The 23,269-nt window shown below is 44.4% G+C and overlaps 1 protein-coding gene across 1 annotated transcript in view; it reads right to left on the bottom strand.

Annotated features, from left to right (window-relative positions):
- Nucleotides 1–21,044, bottom strand: part of PIMREG (PICALM interacting mitotic regulator) — an 88,737-nt gene extending 67,693 nt beyond the window's left edge. Inside the window, exon 1 of the mRNA XM_088449458.1 lies at nucleotides 20,968–21,044. The gene's annotated coding sequence lies outside the window, so the exon portion shown is untranslated. The remainder of the gene's footprint in view (nucleotides 1–20,967) is intronic.
- Nucleotides 21,045–23,269: the final 2,225 nt, after the last annotated feature.

Genomic DNA, 23,269 nt, shown 5'->3' with positions numbered 1-23,269 from the left:
GTTTTGGTTTTGGATCTGGATCTTTCTTCGTGTTTTGGATCTGGATTGGTTTTGCCAAAACCACCCTTCCGTGTTTTGGGTTCTGGGTTTTGTGTTTTGGATCTGTATTTTTTTGAAAAAAAGCATAAAAACAGCTAAAATCACAGAATTTGTAGGTTTTTCTGCTCCTATGCTATTATTAACCTCAATAACCTTAATTTCCACTCATTTCCAGTCTATTCTGAATACCTCACACCTCACAATAGTGTTTTTATGTCCAAAAGGTTGCACCGAGGTAGCTGGATGACTATGCTAAGCGACACGAGTGGGCGGCACAAACACGTGACCCATCTAGGCGTGAAACTGCAGTGGCAGACAGGATGGCATTGAAAAACTAGGCCCCAAACTGTACATAATGCAAAGAAAAAAAAGAGGTGCAAGATGGAATTGTCCTTGGGCCCTCCCACCCACCCTTATGTTGTATAAACAGGACATGCACACTTTAACAAACCAATCATTTCAGCGCCAGGGTCTGCCACACAACTGTGGCTGAAATGATTGGTTCGTTTGGGCCCCCACAAAACAAGCTGGCAATTAATCTGTCCCTGCACAAACTGGCTCTACGGAGGCAAGAAGTCGTCCTCATCCTCCTCATCCACAGATTCCTCACCCTCTTCAGTGTTATGTACATCCTCATCCTCACAGAGTATTAATTCGTCCCTGCTGGAACCACAGGTCCCTCTGTACGTTCTGGAGGCTGGTCTCCCTGGAAGAGTTGATCATTCATTTTATGAACATCATCTTCTCCACATTTTGTGGAAGCAACCTCCTACGCCTTTCGCTAACAAGGTTCCCGGCTGCACTAAACACTCTTTCGGAGTACACACTGGAGGGGGGGCAACTCAGGTAAAATAGAGCCAGTTTGTACAGGGACCTCCAAATTGCTTCTTTTTCCTGCCAGTACAGGTACGGACTGTCTGACATGCCTACTTGGATGCTGTCACCGATGTAATCCTTTAACAGACAGACGCACGCTTGTCGCTGCTGCTTTGAGGATTCAAGTGCGGCTACAGCCCACACAATTCACAAAGACAGAAAAAAAAAAAGAATATTTTTATTGTTTGTGGAGCACACTTTGAGGGTTACACCACCCTCTAACAGACAGACGCACGCTTGTCACTGCTGCTTTGAGGATGCAAGTGCGGCTACAGCCCACACAATTCACAAAGACAGAAAAAAGAAGAAGAATATTTTTATTCTTTGTGTAGCACACTTTGAGGGTGTCACCACCCTTTAACAGACAGACGCACGCTTGTCGCTGCTGCTTTAAGGATGCAGGTGCGGCTACAGCCCACACATTTCACAAAGACCGAAAAAAAAAGAACAATATTTTAATTGTTTGTGTAGCACACTTTGAGGGTGTCACCACCCTTTAACAGACAGACGCACGCTTGTCGCTGCTGCTTTAAGGATGCAGGTGCGGCTACAGCCCACACAATTCACAAAGACAGAAAAAAGAAGAATATTTTTATTGTTTGTGTAGCACACTTTGAGGGTGTCACCACCCTTTAACAGACAGACGCACGCTTGTCGCTGCTGCTTTGAGGATGCAAGTGCGGCTACATCGCACACAAGTCACAAACACATAAAAAAAATAGTTTTTTATTTTTTGGAGCACTTCGTGAGTTACACCACCCTTTAACAGACAGACGCACGCTTGTCGCTGCTGCTTTAAGGATGCAGGTGCGGCTACAGCCCACACAATTCACAAAGACAGAAAAAAGAAGAAGAATATTTTTATTGTTTGTGTAGCACACTTTGAGGGTGTCACCACCCTTTAACAGACAGACGCACGCTTGTCGCTGCTGCTTTGAGGATGCAAGTGTGGCTACATCGCACACAAGTCACAAACACATAAAAAATTTTTTTTTGATTTTTTGGAGCACTTTGAGAGTTACAACACCCTTTAACAGACAGACGCACGCTTGTCGCTGCTGCTTTGAGGATGCAGGTGGAATCTAGACGGGATTTGGAACCGAGGACACACTACCTCCATCAATTGTCTAAATCCCACTGCACTAATGTCGGATACCGGACGCACGTCTAACACCAACATAGCAGTCAAGGCCTCAGTTATACGTTTTGCTTCAGGATGACTGCTGTCGTACTTCATCCTCATCGCTAGGGACTGTTGGAGGGTCAATTGTTTAGTAAAAGTAGTGATGTTCCTACTTCCTCTCTGGGATGATGAACAACTCCCAGCAGCAGCAACAGCACTAGTAGGAAGTGGTTCTTGATCTTTCCCTATTTTATTTTTATCAGAGAAAGTTTGGTCCTCCATTTATGTTATATTGATATATATACGTGCGGCTAAAGCGCACACAAACACAGAAAATATTTTTTTATTTTTGCTGGAGAGTAGTGCACTTTGTGGGTTACACCACCCTTTAAGAAATGAGCCAGCTGGCTCTTTACTTATGGGACACAGGCGCACGCTTGGCGCTGCTCCTTTGTTGATGCACGTGCAGCCACAGTGCACACAAGTCACAAACACAGAAAATATATATTTTTTTGGTTTGGAGTGTACTTTGGGGGTTACAGAACCCTTTAACGGTCAAGCCAGCCGGCCCTTTACTTATGACACAGGCGCACGCTTGGCACTACTTTGTTGATGCACGTGCGGCTACTGCGCACACAATTCACAAACACAGAAAATAATTTTTTTTTTGGTTTGGACTGGAGTGTACTTTCGGGGGTTACAGCACCCTTTAACGGTCAAGCCAGCCGGCCCTTTACTTATGACACAGGCGCACGCTTGGCACTACTTTGTTGATGCACGTGCGGCTACTGCGCACACAATTCACAAACACAGAAAATAAAATTTTTTTGGGTTTGGACTGGAGTGTACTTTGGGGGTTACAGCACCCTTTAACGGTCAAACCAGCCGGCCCTTTACTTATGACACAGGCGCACGCTTGGCACTACTTTGTTGATGCACGTGCGGCTACTGCGCACACAATTCACAAACACAGAAAATAATTTTTTTTTTGGTTTGGACTGGAGTGTACTTTCGGGGGTTACAGCACCCTTTAACGGTCAAGCCAGCCGGCCCTTTACTTATGACACAGGCGCACGCTTGGCACTACTTTGTTGATGCACGTGCGGCTACTGCGCACACAATTCACAAACACAGAAAATAAAAATTTTTTTGGTTTGGACTGGAGTGTACTTTGGGGGTTACAGCACCCTTTTAACGGTCAAACCAGCCGGCCCTTTACTTATGACACAGGCGCACGCTTGGCACTACTTTGTTGATGCACGTGCGGCTACTGCGCACACAATTCACAAACACAGAAAATAAATTTTTTTTTGGTTTGGACTGGAGTGTACTTTGGGGGTTACAGCACCCTTTAACGGTCAAGCCAGCCGGCCCTTTACTTATGACACAGGCGCACGCTTGGCACTACTTTGTTGATGCACGTGCGGCTACTGCGCACACAATTCACAAACACAGAAAATAATTTTTTTTTTGGTTTGGACTGGAGTGTACTTTCGGGGGTTACAGCACCCTTTAACGGTCAAGCCAGCCGGCCCTTTACTTATGACACAGGCGCACGCTTGGCACTACTTTGTTGATGCACGTGCGGCTACTGCGCACACAATTCACAAACACAGAAAATAAATTTTTTTTTGGTTTGGACTGGAGTGTACTTTGGGGGTTACAGCACCCTTTAACGGTCAAGCCAGCCGGCCCTTTACTTATGACACAGGCGCACGCTTGGCACTACTTTGTTGATGCACGTGCGGCTACTGCGCACACAATTCACAAACACAGAAAATAATTTTTTTTTTGGTTTGGACTGGAGTGTACTTTCGGGGGTTACAGCACCCTTAACGGTCAAGCCAGCCGGCCCTTTACTTATGACACAGGCGCACGCTTGACACTACTTTGTTGATGCACGTGCGGCTACTGCGCACACAATTCACAAACACAGAAAATAATATTTTTTTTGGTTTGGACTGGAGTGTACTTTCGGGGGTTACAGCACCCTTAACGGTCAAGCCAGCCGGCCCTTTACTTATGACACAGGCGCACGCTTGGCACTACTTTGTTGATGCACGTGCGGCTACTGCGCACACAATTCACAAACACAGAAAATAATTTTTTTTTGGTTTGGACTGGAGTGTACTTTCGGGGGTTACAGCACCCTTTAACGGTCAAGCCAGCCGGCCCTTTACTTATGACACAGGCGCACGCTTGGCACTACTTTGTTGATGCACGTGCGGCTACTGCGCACACAATTCACAAACACAGAAAATATATTATTTTTTTAGCACTTGGGGGGAGCACCCCTGATGGACAGAGCACCCCCTGGACAACACTACAGCACTCCTTTAGGACTGGGACACTGCACAGGACTTTGGAGTGGACACAGCCCCTATGGAGAACTGACTGCACAACACAGTCCAGCCAGCCCCTATGGACTTTGAAGTAGTGGACACAGCCCCTATTAACAACAGCAGCACAGCACAACACAGCCAGCCCCTATGGACTTTGAAGTAGTGGACAACAGCAGCACTACACTACACTACACTACACTACACTACACAGCCCTAACTCCCACCCTCCCTCTTCACTGTCCACAGCCGAGTGAGAAAATGGCGCCGACGCGGGTACCTTATATAGGATCCAAAACCCGCGAGACTCGGAAGGCGGGATGATGACGTTTTGCCTCGATTTCAGATCCGAGTCAGGCGGGAAAAGTCGAGCCTGACTCGGATCGGACTCGGATCGGGGGGGCTCGGGGGGGTTCGGATTTCAGAAATCCGAACCCGCTCACCCCTAGTATGCACCATGAGGAAATTGCCAGGAAAATGATGCCGCGCCATTTTCTTTGGCAATCTGCTTCTGCGCAGTAGACTCTGGACGCACTCTAGTGTGGGGTGAGAGAAGGGTGCCCGTGATTGGGGATGCACTCGGGCCTCCTCCTCTCTATAGACGCCCCTGGTTATAATAGTTGTTTTTTTAATATGCTTTCAATTATTTATAATACAGAATATTAGTAAATAGACCCCTGAGTCACAGGCAGTCAAACATTATTGACGCTGCATGCTGCCGTTGTGGATATTGCAGGAGGAGGAGAACTCTCTGCCAGCCACATAAGCAGAGACACAGCCTCAAACAACCACTTCTCGCTGCACAGCCGGTAAGGAGATCACACACTAAAGGGACATGTGCAACATTAAAGTTGCACATGTCCCTTTAGTGTGGGTAGATAATGAAAACTAAATCCCACATACAAATCAAGAGTATACTGAAGAATACACAGAACAAATACTGAGGAATACACAGAACAAATACAGAGGAATACAGAGAACATATACTGAAGAATACACAGAACAAATACTGAGGAATACACAGAACAAATACTGAGGAATACACAGCACATATACTGAGGAATACACAGCACATATACTGAGGAATACACAGAACAAATACAGAGGAATACACAGCACATATACTGAGGAATACACAGCACATATACTGAGGATAACACAGAACATATACTGAGGAATACACAGCACATATACTGAGGATAACACAGAACATATACTGAGGAATACACAGCACATATACTGAGGAATACACAGCACATATACAGAGGAATACACAGAACATATACTAAGGAATACACAGCACATATACTGAGGAATACACAGCACATATACTGAGGAATACACAGAACAAATACAGAGGAATACACCGAACATATACTGAGGAATACACAGAACATATACTGAGGATAACACAGAACATATACTGCGGAATACACAGCAAATATACTGAGGAATACACAGCACATATACTGAGGAATACACAGACCAAATACAGAGGAATACACAGAACATATACTGAGGAATACACAGCACATATACTGAGGAATACACAGCACATTTACTGAGGATAACACAGAACATTTACTGAGGATAACACAGAACATATACTGAGGAATACACAGCACATACACTGAGGAATACACAGCACATACACTGAGGAATACACAGCACATACACTGAGGAATACACAGAACATATACTGAGGAATACACAGCACATATACTGAGGAATACACAGCACATATACTGAGGAATACACAGCACATATACTGAGGAATACACAGAACAAATACAGAGGAATACACAGAACATATACTGAGGAATACACAGAACATATACTGAGGATAACACAGAACATATACTGAGGAATACACAGCACATATACTGAGGAATACACAGCACATATACTGAGGAATACACAGAAGAAATACAGAGGAATACACAGAACATATACTGAGGAATACACAGAACATATACTGAGGATAACACAGAACATATACTGAGGAATACACAGCACATATACTGAGGAATACACAGCACATATACTGAGGAATACACAGCACATATACTGAGGAATACACAGAACAAATACAGAGGAATACACAGAACATATACTGAGGAATACACAGAACATATACTGAGGATAACACAGAACATATACTGAGGAATACACAGCACATATACTGAGGAATACACAGCACATATACTGAGGAATACACAGCACATATACTGAGGAATACACAGCACATATACTGAGGAATACACAGCACATATACTGAGGAATACACAGAACAAATACAGAGGAATACACAGAACATATACTGAGGAATACACAGCACATATACTGAGGAATACACAGCACATATACTGAGGAATACACAGCACAAATACAGAGGAATACACAGCACATATACTGAGGAATACACAGAACATATACTGAGGATAACACAGAACATATACTAAGGAATACACAGCACATATACTGAGGATAACACAGCACATATACTGAGGAATACACAGCACATATACTGAGGAATACACAGCACATATACTGAGGAATACACAGAACAAATACAGAGGAATACACAGAACAAATACAGAGGAATACACAGAACAAATACAGAGGAATACACAGCACATATACTGAGGAATACACAGCACATATACTGAGGAATACACAGCACATATACTGAGGAATACACAGCACATATACTGAGGAATACACAGCACATATACTGAGGAATACACAGAACAAATACAGAGGAATACACAGAACAAATACAGAGGAATACACAGAACATATACTGAGGAATACACAGCACATATACTGAGGAATACACAGCACATATACTGAGGAATACACAGAACAAATACAGAGGAATACACAGCACATATACTGAGGAATACACAGCACATATACTGAGGATAACACAGAACATATACTGAGGAATACACAGCACATATACTGAGGAATACACAGCACATATACTGAGGAATACACAGCACAAATACAGAGGAATACACAGCACATATACTGAGGAATACACAGAACATATACTGAGGATAACACAGAACATATACTGAGGAATACACAGCACATATACTGAGGATAACACAGAACATATACTGAGGAATACACAGCACATATACTGAGGAATACACAGCACATATACTGAGGAATACACAGAACAAATACAGAGGAATACACAGAACAAATACAGAGGAATACACAGAACATATACTAAGGAATACACAGCACATATACTGAGGAGTACACAGCACATATACTGAGGAATACACAGCACATATACTGAGGAATACACAGCACATATACTGAGGAATACACAGCACATATACTGAGGAATACACAGAACAAATACAGAGGAATACACAGAACAAATACAGAGGAATACACAGAACATATACTGAGGAATACACAGCACATATACTGAGGAATACACAGCACATATACTGAGGAATACACAGAACAAATACAGAGGAATACACAGCACATATACTGAGGAATACACAGCACATATACTGAGGATAACACAGAACATATACTGAGGAATACACAGCACATATACTGAGGATAACACAGAACATATACTGAGGAATACACAGCACATATACTGAGGAATACACAGCACATATACTGAGGAATACACAGAACAAATACAGAGGAATACACAGAACATATACTGAGGAATACACAGAACATATACTGAGGATAACACAGAACATATACTGAGGAATACACAGCACATATACTGAGGAATACACAGCACATATACTGAGGAATACACAGCACATATACTAAGGAATACACAGCACATATACTGAGGAATACACAGCACATATACTGAGGAATACACAGAACAAATACAGAGGAATACACAGAACATATACTAAGGAATACACAGCACATATACTGAGGAATACACAGCACATATACTGAGGAATACACAGAACAAATACAGAGGAATACACAGAAAATATACTGAGGAATACACAGAACATATACTGAGGATAACACAGAACATATACTGCGGAATACACAGCACATATACTGAGGAATACACAGCACATATACTGAGGAATACACAGCACATATACTGAGGAATACACAGACCAAATACAGAGGAATACACAGAACATATACTGAGGAATACACAGCACATATACTGAGGAATACACAGCACATATACTGAGGATAACACCGAACATTTACTGAGGAATACACAGCACATATACTGAGGAATACACAGCACATATACTGAGGAATACACAGCACATATACTGAGGAATACACAGCACATACACTGAGGAATACACAGAACATATACTGAGGAATACACAGCACATATACTGAGGAATACACAGCGCATATACTGAGGAATACACAGCGCATATACTGAGGAATACACAGAACATATACTGAGGAATACACAGCACATACACTGAGGAATACACAGAACATATACTGAGGAATACACAGCACATATACTGAGGAATACACAGCACATATACTGAGGAATACACAGCACATATACTGAGGAATACACAGAACATATACTGAGGAATACACAGAACATATACTGAGGAATACACAGAACATTTATGAGGAATACACAGAACATATACTGAGGAATACACAGCACATATACTGAGGAATACACAGAACATTTATGGGGACTACACAGAACATTTATGAGGAATACACAGAACATATACTGAGGAATATACAGCACATATACTGAGGAATACACAGAACATATACTGAGGAATACACAGCACATATAGGGCGGGATGCAGTAAGCGAAAAATGCGGTAAACCCCCCGTTTACCGCAATTTTCGTATGCATCATTCTGCTAGCCGCCGGGCTGCGATGTGTAGGGTAAAGCCAGCTTTTGCTGGCTTTACCCTATAGAAGCCTATGGGCTTCTGCCACTATGAAGAAGGATCTGATCGGAATCCTCCCAGCATGCCCCGCGGCCGCCGCGTCTCTCTGTGCATGCGCACATACTGAGGAATACACAGCACATATACTGAGGAATACACAGCACATATACTGAGGAATACACAGCACAAATAGTAGCACCCACTCTGGGTCATATAATTACAATTAATGTACTGAATAATAACAGCACATGTGTAAGCCGAGAGCTGACTCACCTAGGAGGTACCCCAGAAACCTCCAATTGGCACTATACGGACGTATGCAACTAATACCTCTGAATTTCTATTATCATGTAGGATTCAAGTATTTTTGCCATATTGCTGCAGTGTGCTGGAGGGAATATCCCTTTTTTTTCTCTGATATACTGAGGAATACACAGAACATATACTGAGGAATACGCAGAACATATAAGGCCTGACTCTGAGTCGGAAGCAGCGGCAGCCATCTCTAGGTCTTGTGCCGCAGTCACGTCTGCAACTACATGCTAATGCTACTACAAAGCCCTTCCCTGGACTGAGTTGCCCACTTTGAGCATCTTCAATCGCTGCAATGATGCTGGGAGCATTTTTAGATGCACCCATCGAAACTTGCACCAGCCTATGCTAGATGCACATTCCCCGTCTGAGTGTGCCCTCCAGTGTGAGCTATTAAGCGTCTGCGTATGGAACCACTTTCAGCAACACGCCCGCGACACTCGCATAACACTCCCATTAGACACAGCTTCTCCGTGCGTCAGAGAGCCACATTTTAGAGACCGTGCATTTGAATCAGCACTGCGACACTCTGCGCAGACCATCAGAACGCATGCGAGGTGCGACTGAGGATTGCACAGAACTGCAAAAACATACTGCAAAAAAGAGAAAGTCGGCACAAAAAACTGAGCTGTCACTTGAATTTGGGGATATCTCACAATTTTGTTATGGCCCACAGTCATATATTAAGTAACTGGAGTACATTAGTATGATATTCAGACAGAAGTATCTTTTGAACACAGGAGGGAGCCAGTATCCCATCTATATTTTCAATCCTATGCTCAGCAGTAAATGGTTCTGCAGATGAGACTGTCTCTACAAGTTCATTCTCCTGTTCATTACCTGTAAATATTTACAATATTGCTGAATGCTGTCACAGTCATTTCCAAGATAGCATAGTCTAAGACATTATTATGCCACCGTTTTCAGCTGTGATGATAGCACCTACTCACATTTTATTGTTGTGTTTAATGTAACAAAAAATAACTCTAAGGCGGATAAGTATAAAATGAAGTATAAAATCTCCTTTTCCATGAAATGCTATAAACATAGTTTCATGCAAAAATATAAACCGTGAAGAGTGAACATATCACAGAAGCACATTTAAAATATTTATGTTAAATTTACTGAAAACCAAAATTTGCATTTAAAGATGACCTGTTACCAAGTCCTCCGATTTTATTCCATTGTTTTATCATACGGTGCTGGAATAATTGGGTTCTGGCTCAATACAGCCTGGAGAGAGCATTACATGCAGTGCACTATATTTGTGCTATGCTCTTCCCATGTTACCATCTGTGTCTCCTGAATCAAACAGCCTGTACTATATTTACGTCTACACTTGGGCTATTTTCCACAGGGGAAACTGGATGACAGAAAATGGCATATATTTATTTTTCTATCTATATAGTGCAGAAAACACCATGCTGCTGATTCTTGGCACCAGAATCTACTGCGCATGTGTGGGTCTCTGGGAAAAAATGGCGCCCGGTCCTTATTCCTAGGGACATTAGTACGGCGCATACGTGAGTCACCGTAAAATTGGCCGCCACCATTTTCCCAGTGATGTTTGCTGCACTGCAGCACTGGTCCGGAACTGCAGAGCAGCACTCTGGAGACTGCAGACAGGTAAGTATAACACTATATGTGTGCAGGTTGCACCCATTATATATATGCCTCTGCTAGTATCAGCCCTTCCCTGGTGTACGTCTGTGCATATGAATGTTTGAAGGACTGAAACGCCCACTTTGGGAATCTGTAATACTGTTTGGTATGCCACCATCAGCTGCACCATCAAAACATGCACCAGCCCCAAAGCTAGGTTCAGATTTTCCCGTCTGAGTATGGCCTCCAATGTGAGTGATTACCTGTCTTTGGGCCTGATTCAGAGACAGATGGAACTGCAGAGCCGTACACAAGCCGCTATGCAATTTCGTCCATCTAAAATGTAAATGCAGCAGGAGGTGTCTATAGGAAACAGGCACCTCCTTGCTGCATCTGCGATCCCAGCGTTGTGATCATTGGTCTTGATGGTTGCTTCTTTGGCCAGGCTGTGAAAGCTGAAGCTTACCGCAGCCTGACCAGGTCCTGGTCACTTGCGAGGCCAGGAATTTGCATCCACTGATGCAGACCATGGCATTGACCCTTTGCTGGAATGGTGGCCAGCCATGCCCCTGCTCTGCCCCCCAAACGCAGCAGCATGTCAATCATGCTGCATCTTGGGGAGAAGGGGTCTGCGAGTGAGATCACAGGACCATTTCTGCACATGCACAGAATGGGTCCTGCGCATGTGCAGACCCCAGAACATCAGAGATGTTTGCTAACCATTGGAGACGCATGCACACAGAGGAGTAGCGTGGAGCCATGGCGCCCGGAGAAAGTGCATGTCATCGCGCCCCCCTCCCTGTACTCAACTGTGCCAGTGGGGTATGGACAGCCTGTGGGGGAATACTGAAATGAAGAGAAAAGCAGCAAACAGTGGCAGTATCACGCTGGGCATTGAGGTCCCATTGGGGGAATAGAATTCTTCGTTGATACACTATCTGACATTAAGGGGTAGCTGCTTTATTTATGTATAGCACCTAGGATCTGACTTTTATCTCATTTGAATAATTGTTATTAGTCAGTAGAGCAGATTGCATTATATATTCTGATCATTTAACTTAAATTGACAGAATACATGTTATGTCCGGAGGCCGGCCTCACGTGGGGAATGGCGACTGAAGGGGTCAACCCCTGTGCTATGGCGCCATTTTCTAAGGTAACAATGGGCGCTAGGCGCCATCTTTTATATATGTTAGCGGCGCTAGGCGCCGAGGGTTTTAAATAAATGTTTTCATTTATGCATTTCCCTGCCGCGGTCCAGCCCCACTCTGGCGGCTGCGGCAGGGATGAGTTAACCGGAGTGCAGGGAGCCACTCAGCGCTCCACGCTGGGAGCCGGGAGTGTGACTCCCGGTGTCCCAGCTCCACAGGGACGCCGCTGGTCCCTCTGTGCTGGCTGCTTACTGCGGCAAGGCAGCGGAGGGCAGGGCGGGCTGCCAACCGCTGGGGGCTGGGAACTCAACTCCCGGCACCCCAGCTACCCAGCGAGGTGCTCTGCGTCGGAGGGCCGGGGGCTGTGTGTTGCGCCTCACCCCCTGGGCAGCCTCCGGAAATGGCAGAGCTAGGTGCTGGCTGCTGGGGATCGGGAACAGCGCTCCCGGCGCCCCAGGCCAGCAGGAAGTCGCTGCCACCGGGACAAGTGTCCCGGATGGCAGGGCTAAGCGCCACATGAAGGGGGAACCGGGGTAGCCGGCTCCCTTTGTGGCGCTGGTTAACCCCCTCGGCACCGGGGGAAGTGTGCACTGAGCGCTGGGGACTGGGAGAGTAGCTCCCGATGCCCCAGCACCCCCAGACAGAGAGGCTGCCCACTGGGCCAGGGAGAGTTAGCTCCCTGTACCTCTAGCGGGGAAAGGGGGAGAGCAGCTGAGAGCTGCTGGGGGAAAGGTACAGCTGCTGCAGCCAGGGCATGATCCCAGGCTGCAGAGCTAAAAGCCCTATGCTGGGGACTGGGAGCCTGGCTCCCAGTGTCCCAGCACGGCCAGGCTGGTTTGGTAAAGCCCAGCGCTGGGCACAGTTAAAAGCACACCCCTAGGTACATATGGTTAAATTAAATGTATAAACATATAAGTATTTAAATTGTATGTAAAATGTATAATGCACTTACCTGTGATTTCCCTGGATGGCTAGGGGGATCCAGAGTCGTCAGTGGGGTGCTGGATCTTCCAGCCCGTCCAGGGAAATAAAGTATCCTCCTATGCGGCCTCATGCCTGGAAGTGGGATGAGGAGGTGCATAGGGAGCTGGCTAATGCAGCCAGCTAAGAATTTCCACCGAGCTCCAAACGGACTTTCCTCCCTGGCCAGGAGTCTCTGCCAGGGACCCTGCTTGCCCACCTCTGGATCTCGGATTTGGGCAAGGCTAGCAAGCTTGGTCCCTTAGCAGATTCCTGGAAGTCCGTTTTCGGAGGGAAATCCTTATCTTCCCAGGCTGTGTCCAGAAGGAGCGGAGCCGTGGGCATTGCCCAGCTCAGAGGTTGAGCCCAGGCACAGGGGAGTCACCACTCCCCCTTGCCATAAGGGACAATGTTATACGTGCATGTGGCCAGCACATACACAGGTCATGCACTTATGATGATTGGTTGGAAACCACAGGGCGGGCTTACCCCCTGCGAAAATGTGTATTAGAGTGGCATAAAAGAAGGGCTTGTGCCTAGTAATATTGTACACCCTTGTGAATCCTGTGTGGAGAAGAATTGCTGTAACATCTTGTATTGTATGCTGAAATTCCCCTTCAATCCGAAGGGACGGTCTTTTTTAAGACTGAGAGCAATAAACACCTTTGCCTTTAAATTCTATTACATCTGTATCTTGCGACCAACAGAATTGCGCAAAACGCTATTCCGTTCTCCTGCTGTTCTGGGTAAGAGCTCTGTGTCTCCAAGTTCAAGCCCTCTGCCAAGCTACCGTGCAGACCTGGTCCATTGCGAGGGATCAGGTGGGAACAGCTGACACCAAACAGGAGGTGTGTCCGCAGTTGGTCAATGCATACGCAGCAGAAGTGGTTCCAGCTGCCTAGGCAGGAGCCTGATTGTACGTAAAAAGCGGTTCCAAACGCCGATGGTAGAGTTTGGTGGTGGCAGCATTGTTAAACGCTCACGGCGCAGTGGGAGGAGTCAGTGACAGGCGGTCACTGACGGTGAGTGGGAGTCCAAAAGCGCTAACCCATGACCCGTGACGGCCTAGGCGAAAGGCGTCTGGTCACACATGTGCTAGAGTGAAATTCAACAGGGTACAAAGCAGTGACTTTTTTTTTTCATTCATACCTGCCAATAAGAAAAGGAGAGGAGAGGGGAGGTGACAGAAGCAAATAAGAAAAGGTGAGGAGAGGGGAGGTGACAGAAGCAAATAAGAAAAGGAGAGGAGAGGGGAGGTGACAGAAGCAAATAAGAAAAGGAGAGGAGAGAGGTAGTGACAGAAGCCATTAAGGAGAGGGGAGGGACAAAGAGTTGATCAGAGAGAGGTGGTGACAAAAGCCAATAAGAAAGCAGAGTAGAGAGGTAGTGACAGAAGCCAATAAGAGAGGAGGGGGAGGGACAAATAGTTGATCAGAGAGAGGTGGTGACAGAAGCCAATAAGAAAGGAGTGGACAGGGACAAAGAGACGATCCCATGGTAGAGAGAGGAGGGAATTAAAGAGGTGAGAAGTGAATGTAATCAATCTGACAGGAAAGGGGAGGTGACAGAAGATGATCACAGAGGAGGGAGGGCCGGAGGGGAGGCAATCAGGGCAGCTTGAGGGAGCATGAAATGTAGAAACGGATCTCAGATCTGTAACTTATTTAGGATATACAGCAAAAAAACCGATATAAAACAAACAGGCGGCCGTCACACTGTGCAGCGCTCTATGAGTTCTGGAAACCTGAATGGCGCCCTCTGTCCATTTTGGCGCCCGGAGCTCATGCTCCACTGGAACCACCCTCGCTACTCCCCTGCATGCACCATATGAATTTTTGCACTCGCGCAGTATAAGAAAAATCGCTGGACTCTTTGATCATCGGCCTTGTGTGCAACTCAGAATCAGGCCAATAGTGCACAATTATATTATGGCGTAAAGCCGTAAAACAATAAAATGATACCAGAGAACCTGGTGACAGATTCTATTGAGCAGGTCCTTATCATGCAGAAAATGAATTGAACTGTGGAATGTTTGAGGCAATTGAGTGCGCCTTTCCAAAACCATGGAATCTTGTGTGCATAGAACTTACTGCTTATCATCCCCTTTCAGGAATGCATTCTTCCTTCTGTTAATGCTTCCCCTATCAGCAACCTCATTAGCGCAATGACATGCCATAGAGGCGCCTGTGGGGTCAGGTCCATGTAAGAGCCATCATAATCATCTGAAATAGAAGTGAGCATATCCTGAGTTGCTAAGATACAGATTATTAAAGGTTAAAGGAAGCTGTGTTGTGTTTGGAGAAAGTCAGACTTTTATTTTTTCAATCAATGTAAAGGTTATGCTGAGATACTGTATGCTTCCCAATTATGGAAAATACCAGTTAGAAAATCAACTGGAACTGAATGGTTCCTTGATGATGCAGCTCTGTAATTACTTCCAATTGTATAATCTCATGAGTTACTAGGCCTGGATATGGAGAGGTCCATACACTTCTTATTACAATTGTAGAATAATTGATCTCTTACTCAGGGCCCGATTCAGCAAGGATCGCAATTGCAAAGCTGTACGCAGGCAGCCTTGAAAATACGATCCTTGCAATAATGCAAATGCGGCAGGATATGTATGACACCCCATGCTGCATTTGCCATCCCAGCACTGCGAGGTCGCAGAATGGGATCACCATCGCGACCATCGGTGGTCGATGGTGGATGGCGCCGGGTCACTCAGCTTACTCAGACTGGCTGGCTTCCGAGCCCAGGACAATGCGTAGACGCAGATCCTGGGCTTGCCAAGCCCCCATTTCCGGTAACACCGACCGCCCCCGCACCACCCCTTAAATGCCTCTGCCTGTCAATCAGGCAGAGGCATTAAAGGGTCTGCATGCGACTACGCTGGACCCATTCTGCACACTCATAGAATGGGTCCTGCACATGCGCATATTCTCGATTTCTGGGAATCTGTGATTAGCAGTGCACGTGCGTTGACTTGACAGAACTGTAGATTTTTAAAGTACACTCCTGTCCCTGAATCTCCCATGGCCTTGATACATTTTCCTTATCTGTCTATATGCAATGTGATGGGTAACAGGAATAATGGGGGTCATTCAGACCCACTCGCGAGCGGCAGTACGCTCGCAAGTGGGTCGATGTTCCCCATTGCGCATGCGCATGACGGAGGGAGCTCCGTCGTGCGCATGCGCGAGACCCGGCGAGCGACGGGCTTCCCATCGCTCCGGGTCTCGCACCAAAGGGGGCGTGCTGTCGATGTTGATTGACAGCACGCCCCCTTTGGTGGGCGTGCTGGGGGCGTGCCTGCCAGACGGAGGCGCTCCCATGGGAACGCCTACCATCTGAAGCCGGCCCCACTGACATCACTAGTGATGTCAGTGGGAGTGATTTTGGCTCTGATAGAGCCAAAATCACTCCAGGGCTTGTGGCTGGGAAACCCGACCGCAGGGTTTCCCTCGCAAGTCCGATGGTCGCGATGGTCAAGACCACCGCGACCATCTTTTTGGACGCTCGTATATGCTATGGGTGGTGACCCACAGCTATACGAGCGTCCAGGAGGACGCTCCATTTTAATGGAGGAGGGCCCTGATTCAGAGCGAGCGCTCTGAACAGAGCATCCGGCTCTGAATCAGGCCCAATGTCTGCTGCACACATTTCCAGGATGCCCCTCGGGTGCTGCAGCAGCAATCCTTGCTGCAGGGTGCCGTTCCAGGCAGCCTGCTAGTCAGAAGCAAGGTCCGTAGGGCGGGGATTGTGCCACCCACAGAGCACTGAGCTCTGCAGCGGCACAGGATGCCTATAACTAGTTATGGCCCTGACTGAGACTCTCGCTTCTCCAGACGCTGCATGATTTTCCATCTATGTATGGCCAATGTGAGGAATTAGCATCACTTCAGCGACACGCCCTAGGCACAATACATTTTCAATACACTTCTGTGTGTGCGTCAGGAATCACTACTGCATACAAACACAATCGGGACGCATGCGCAGTGTGACATAGACACATGTGCAGTAAAAATATATCACTCAACTATGTCCAACATTGACATAGTGGATGACTTAGAATCAGGCCCTCTGTTTCTGAAGTGCAATCTGCTGTGTAATAACAGTATAATTGTATAGTTGGTGGGAAAGTGTCTAAGGCTGGGTACACACTGGAGCGACTGGCATTCGTTCCAACATGGGAACGAATGTCCGTGAACAGTGATTGTGCATCCACACTGGACGACTTTAAAGAACGACGGAATGATCACCGATACGTCATTCATTAACAGTGCACTGCCCACTACCGATATCTCTAGGTTTGAGGTTTGCGCTAGCGGCCTGCTGGTGCACGCAACTGCCTGCTCACACTAAGTGATGTAAGCAATAAGTTGTTAAGAAACTGCATATCAGCCCGACATCACTCCAGTGTGCACCCAGCATAACTAATTCTTGCATGGCAGATGAGACGATGCAATGAACGACGCCGAGTTCTTACATGCAGCATGTAACGATACATCTCTCCGTTGTACGCTGGATCATGTAGTATGTGGGTCCGGTGCAAGCAATGTATCGTTACACTGGTTGCCGCATCACTGGATCGCAGCGTGGTATGGTGTGTACTAGGGATGAGCGGTTCGGTTTTGACTCGATTCTTTTCGCCAAATGAAAGCAAGTTTGGATTAGTACGGATCTATTTTATTGGCTATCCAAACATGTAAGACCAGATAGCCAATATGATGCCGTTTTTGAGATCCGAACAGAACTGAGTAAAACCGAACCGCTCATCTCTAGTGTGTACCCAGCTTTAATAATGTCCAGACAGTTATGTTGTGATATTTCTTTATGGGTTACAATTCAGTGACTCAGACCTAACCAGGCAAAGAAAAGGATGTGCATACGTAAGTGTACAACCCCCCAGTATTTCTATATTCTCTCCACTATGCAAATGCAGGGAGTCAGGATGCTTTTCGAGAGTTGCTTCACATTCTGAACCATACTCACTCGACAAATGGGACTGGTTGTCTTTTATATCAGAGACATGTGGATCAGGCTATTATTACTTCATACTGTTTTTGTCTCATTCAGCACATCTATTATTTGTAACATGCAAATCAGTATTCCCGTATGAATGACCTTGTCTCTACTGTGCACCAGCTCTCACCAGCACACATAATACTGTAGGAATGCCTACATGATTACTCTGTTTATTTCCTTTATTTTAATGTATCTACAGGTATTGCAGATTAACATATGGATGCATTGCTATCACTGATCCAGTACAGTTGTATATCCTGCAACTCGCAGCAAGTTGGGCCTTAATAATGTATAGGCCCCCTAAGTGTAGTTATGTGCAGAGTCATATCTGTACAGAATGGACAGTGGTGGCTGCTATCATCAGTGTATAACCTACATTTATGAGAATGCTATTTTTCAGTTCACTAGAAACTAGCTTCTCATGTGTCAGTGATGTCACTGTTTCCTAAAACTGGAGTTGCCAACACTTTAAAATCATGTGGAGGGATACAATGCTGCTAAGTTGTTGTATCCAAGCACACCACATATGTTACTGCCTCAACAGACATAGGAACACAATTCCCATAGTGTTATGTTTACAGATCTTACTTATAAATTATAATGCACTTCTTGGAATTTTAAATCTTAATTTATAAACCGCAGAGCAGATGCTGCTTGGAGGAGTTTTTCCAGGTTGTTCTAACTCAGCTATTGCAACAGTAGACACTGACTATCTGTGGAAAATGATAGGTCACTGCATGTCACATAAAATATTGATTAAAACAGTTCCAGGTTTGAGAGATGAACTAGAATATTTTATATTTGCCACAAGGTGGCACTGTTCAAAAGGAAATTCTTTATGTTCACCTTAGGCAAGCAAGCAGTATGGGAACTGTAATTGAATATAACAATATATAATAATAATAACAATAATATAGAAATGCAGTGCTATAAGAATGTGTTTTAGATAATATTACAAAACAAAATAGCCCTATCTATTATAACAAAAAAAAAATAAGAGGAAAAAGTCCCAAATATGTGTACTAAGCCACAGACCGGTTTCCAATCTGTACCTTCCCTTTACCAAGAACATCTCATTGTTTTATACAACACCAGGGCTATCCACTTGTAAACCCTATCAGGGGGTATATTACTAAAGTGCTGGTTTATAGAAGTGGAGATGTTTTCTATAGCAACCAGTCAGAATCTACTTAATATTTATCTAGTACCTTCTAGAAGATAATATCTAGAATCTGATTGGTTGCTAAGGGCAACATCTCCACTTCTATAAGCCCTCACTTTAGTATATACAGTATACCCCAAAGGTGTATTTTCTACAGGCTTCACCTGTTAAATCTCATTCAAATAATAATGTAATATTAAGGAATAGAATGAACTGAAGACAAAAACATAGGAGCTACTCGGTAAAGGTAATGTGGTACAGTATTCAGTAAGCAGCTTTTTTAGCTAGTAGGCTACAATGATTTGTAAATACCTGTATTTATAGACTATTAGATGACTTAGTAAGCACATAGGGTCCTATTTACAGTATGAATGCTTTGTTTCCAGCAAATTCATGCAGAAATGGTTATTTTTGCATGACTTACTATCACTGCTATTTACCACTAGCTGATCACAGGAGATATCATACATATATCCTGTGTTCTGCTATGTAACACAGAATACAGCAGTCCCAATTTTATTTCAGTGTAGACTGTGGTCATGGGCAGTTTACCAAGCTTACAGAAGCTTAGCTTATTGGAGCTGGGCCCTGCCAGCTAATACCATCTTCATACAACATTAGCCGCTGTAGCCTATGGGCTCCAATATCAATATTCAGCAGCTGCACTGGGTATGCATGAACAGTACAGATATCTCCATAACTGCTGCAATAAGCAAGCGGTGAAGGAACTTTTAATGGGGGAAAATTATTACTGGATAGGCTCTTTCTTATCGGGTACACTGTCCTGGTATGACTTATATGATAAATTGCAACATTAATGAATCTGTAATCACTGGGAATAGTGTCAATAATAGATGTTAATTAACGTGGTAAAACTGTGGGCATTAATAGACCCTAAGGGGATAGTGGACTTGCTGAAGATTCATAGATATGGTTTGCTTGGTATGCGATCCTAGAAGAAAGGAGTACGAATACTTTATGATCATTAATAAAGGTAAGGGGTACTTGGTAAACTTTTATTCAGGTAATAGTGGTATATCTATCTATCTATCTATCTATCTATCTATCTATCTATCTATCTATCTATCTATCTAGATTGTGGCATTCTTTAAATAGCACATGAATGGTAAATCACAGTTTTGCATTAGATTTATTTTTCTGGTGATCCAAATACATTTGTACTCCCTTTTACATAGCTCCTGTATAGGTCTCCAACTCGGAGTAGATATTAGAGGAACATATTATTTTTTTCCATTTGAAAACTAAGCATAAAAGAAAACTGATAGACCTGGTCATTTTTTAAAGTGAAAATATAAACTTCTAGAATCCAAGAAATGTAAACTAAGAATACTGTAATATTAAATAATAACAAATTACGAGATGATTAAAAGTACACCATAAATATATATATATATATATATATATATATATATATATATATATAGATATAGACAAAGGAGGATGGGCACTCACCAATCAGTTGAAGGTACTTTTTAATTACTCACAGATCACATAGTACTGGTCGACGTTTCGGTCACAGAGAGACCTTTGTCAGGACAGACAAACCACCACAAAGCTACCACCAAGGAGACCCATAACCCACCACCCCTCCACCTGCCTGAAATAGCCACATCAATTAGTCAAGCCACACCTCCCAGGTGAAACCCGGATATGGATACACTAATATATGTTGTAAACTTGGTACTCACAATTGTGGAATGTAGGCACAGCAAGTACACCTAGCACAGACAACCTGGCAGTGCATATACACAAGAAGTAAAGAAGCCAACACCGCAGCACCATAGCCAGGAAGTACACTGCAGCCAGAAGTGACACAACGTTCCAAGCTGGATGGGTCAAGCGGGCAGTTGCTGGGCAGTGCTGATCAGAAACACAGACAGCACTGATCCACACCCAGAACTGAACAAGAGACACGTGTAGTTGCTAAGCAACGGTGGTCATAACAGCCAACGGTGTAGTACATCAACTATATAAAAAAACAAATTGACCCTGACAGTGGCTAAACCAGTAGGCATTAGGTAAGGAGGACACACCCAAACTTTAAAAAGACACACACAACATATAAACACTGCAACAACCATAGTAACATGCTCACTAGAGAGCAGTCATCATAGTACTTATCTAATTAAATACTAGATATTAAAAAAAAAATTACACATACAATGGTCTTAATATATACTAATTAGCAGTATTTGTATATGTGCCAACATTGTTATATATATCACAAAAGGTGAAAAAATAAAAAATATAAAATAGACAGTTGCCTCATATGCATAGCTCAATCACCATGTGTCCATCACAGCAGCATAAAAAATTAACGTTTACGCTTTGTGGAACATATGTCTTCACCGCAAGAAGATGTTATATGGATGATACTCATTCAAGCCTTTCGGGGCCACAGTATCCAGCCTGTATATCCATCTGGACTCACATTTCCTCAACAAGAGCTCTCTATCTCCACCACGAGTCGGCTGCAGGGCATGATCTATTAACATGCATCTCAGGGAAGCCGCAGAGTGGCCCAAAGCCGCAAAATGTTTAAACATTGGCTTATCAGAGTTCTTAGATAGTAGAGCAGCCCGAATTGTCGAGCGATGGTTGGCCATGCTGTCTCTAAACGATCTAGTCGTCATGCCGACGTAATAGAGACCGCATGGACACATCAAGATGTATACTACATATTCAGAGGTGCAATGTAATTGATAGCGGATAGCTATATCATTCCCACTATGAGGATGAGTGAAGGGGGTCCCAGTTGCCATTGACCGACAAGTAATACATTTGCACATCTGTAACAGCCAAGACGGCGGGTTTGAGAGCCAATGTGTCTGTGGTGCCCTTGGTTGTTTCATATGTCGCATCAGTAATTGGCGTAGATTTGGACCGCGGCGATATGCCATCATAAGTGGTTGTTTACTGATGCCCTTAAGGGCCGGATCTGTGGTAATAACCGACCAATGGCGTTTAATAGCTTTATTAGTTGCTGTCGCTGCTAAATCATAGATAGCAGGGTATATGATTCTTGAAGGATCTACACTTTTCTTTGTGGTAATTTGTAGATGCCGTAATCGTGCTTTTGACTAGCACCTATTAACTACTGATGGTGAGTACCCTCTTGCTAGAAATCTGGCACGCATCTCCTACAATTGTAATTCAGCAGCGTCTTGGGAGGTGTTATTTCTTAAAATCCGAATGAACTGTGATAAAGGTAGTGACTCCTTCAGACTACTCACATGGTCACTGGATGCATGGAGCAGTGTATCCGGTCCGTGGAATTATGATATAGAGTCAAGCTTAATCCAGTTCCCTGGCGTGAAATAATTACATCGAGGAAGTTTATGTAATTTTTATCCAGGCTAGCAGTAAAACGTATAGGGCTATCCAAAGCATTGAGGATAGAGATAATGTCCAAAAATTCAACATCCATCCCTTTCCAAATTAGGAACAGATCGTCGATGTATCTCTTGTAGCAGACTATCTTAGACCCTAAATCACCCAAAATGTGCTTTTGTTCATATAGCTGCATATTCAGATTGGCATATGATGGGGCCAAATTGGATCGCCGTGCCAGATGACTGACTGTAACAGAAACAGAAATAGTTGGAGCCCAATACCAACTCGATCAATGCACAAATGAACGCAATAGGGGGTCCGAGTTGTGAACCAGTACTAAGCGTGGTTCTTACCGCTTCAATGCTTGCCTGATACATATACTGTACTGTGTATGTATATATATATATATTGTGACACAGGC

Source organism: Taudactylus pleione, unplaced genomic scaffold (genome assembly GCF_031769625.1).
Source record: "Taudactylus pleione unplaced genomic scaffold, aTauple2 ptg000485l, whole genome shotgun sequence".
Classification (NCBI taxonomy): domain Eukaryota; kingdom Metazoa; phylum Chordata; class Amphibia; order Anura; family Myobatrachidae; genus Taudactylus; species Taudactylus pleione.
The sequence above is the reverse complement of the archived record's forward strand: the minus strand, read 5'-3'. Positions and strand labels throughout refer to the sequence as shown.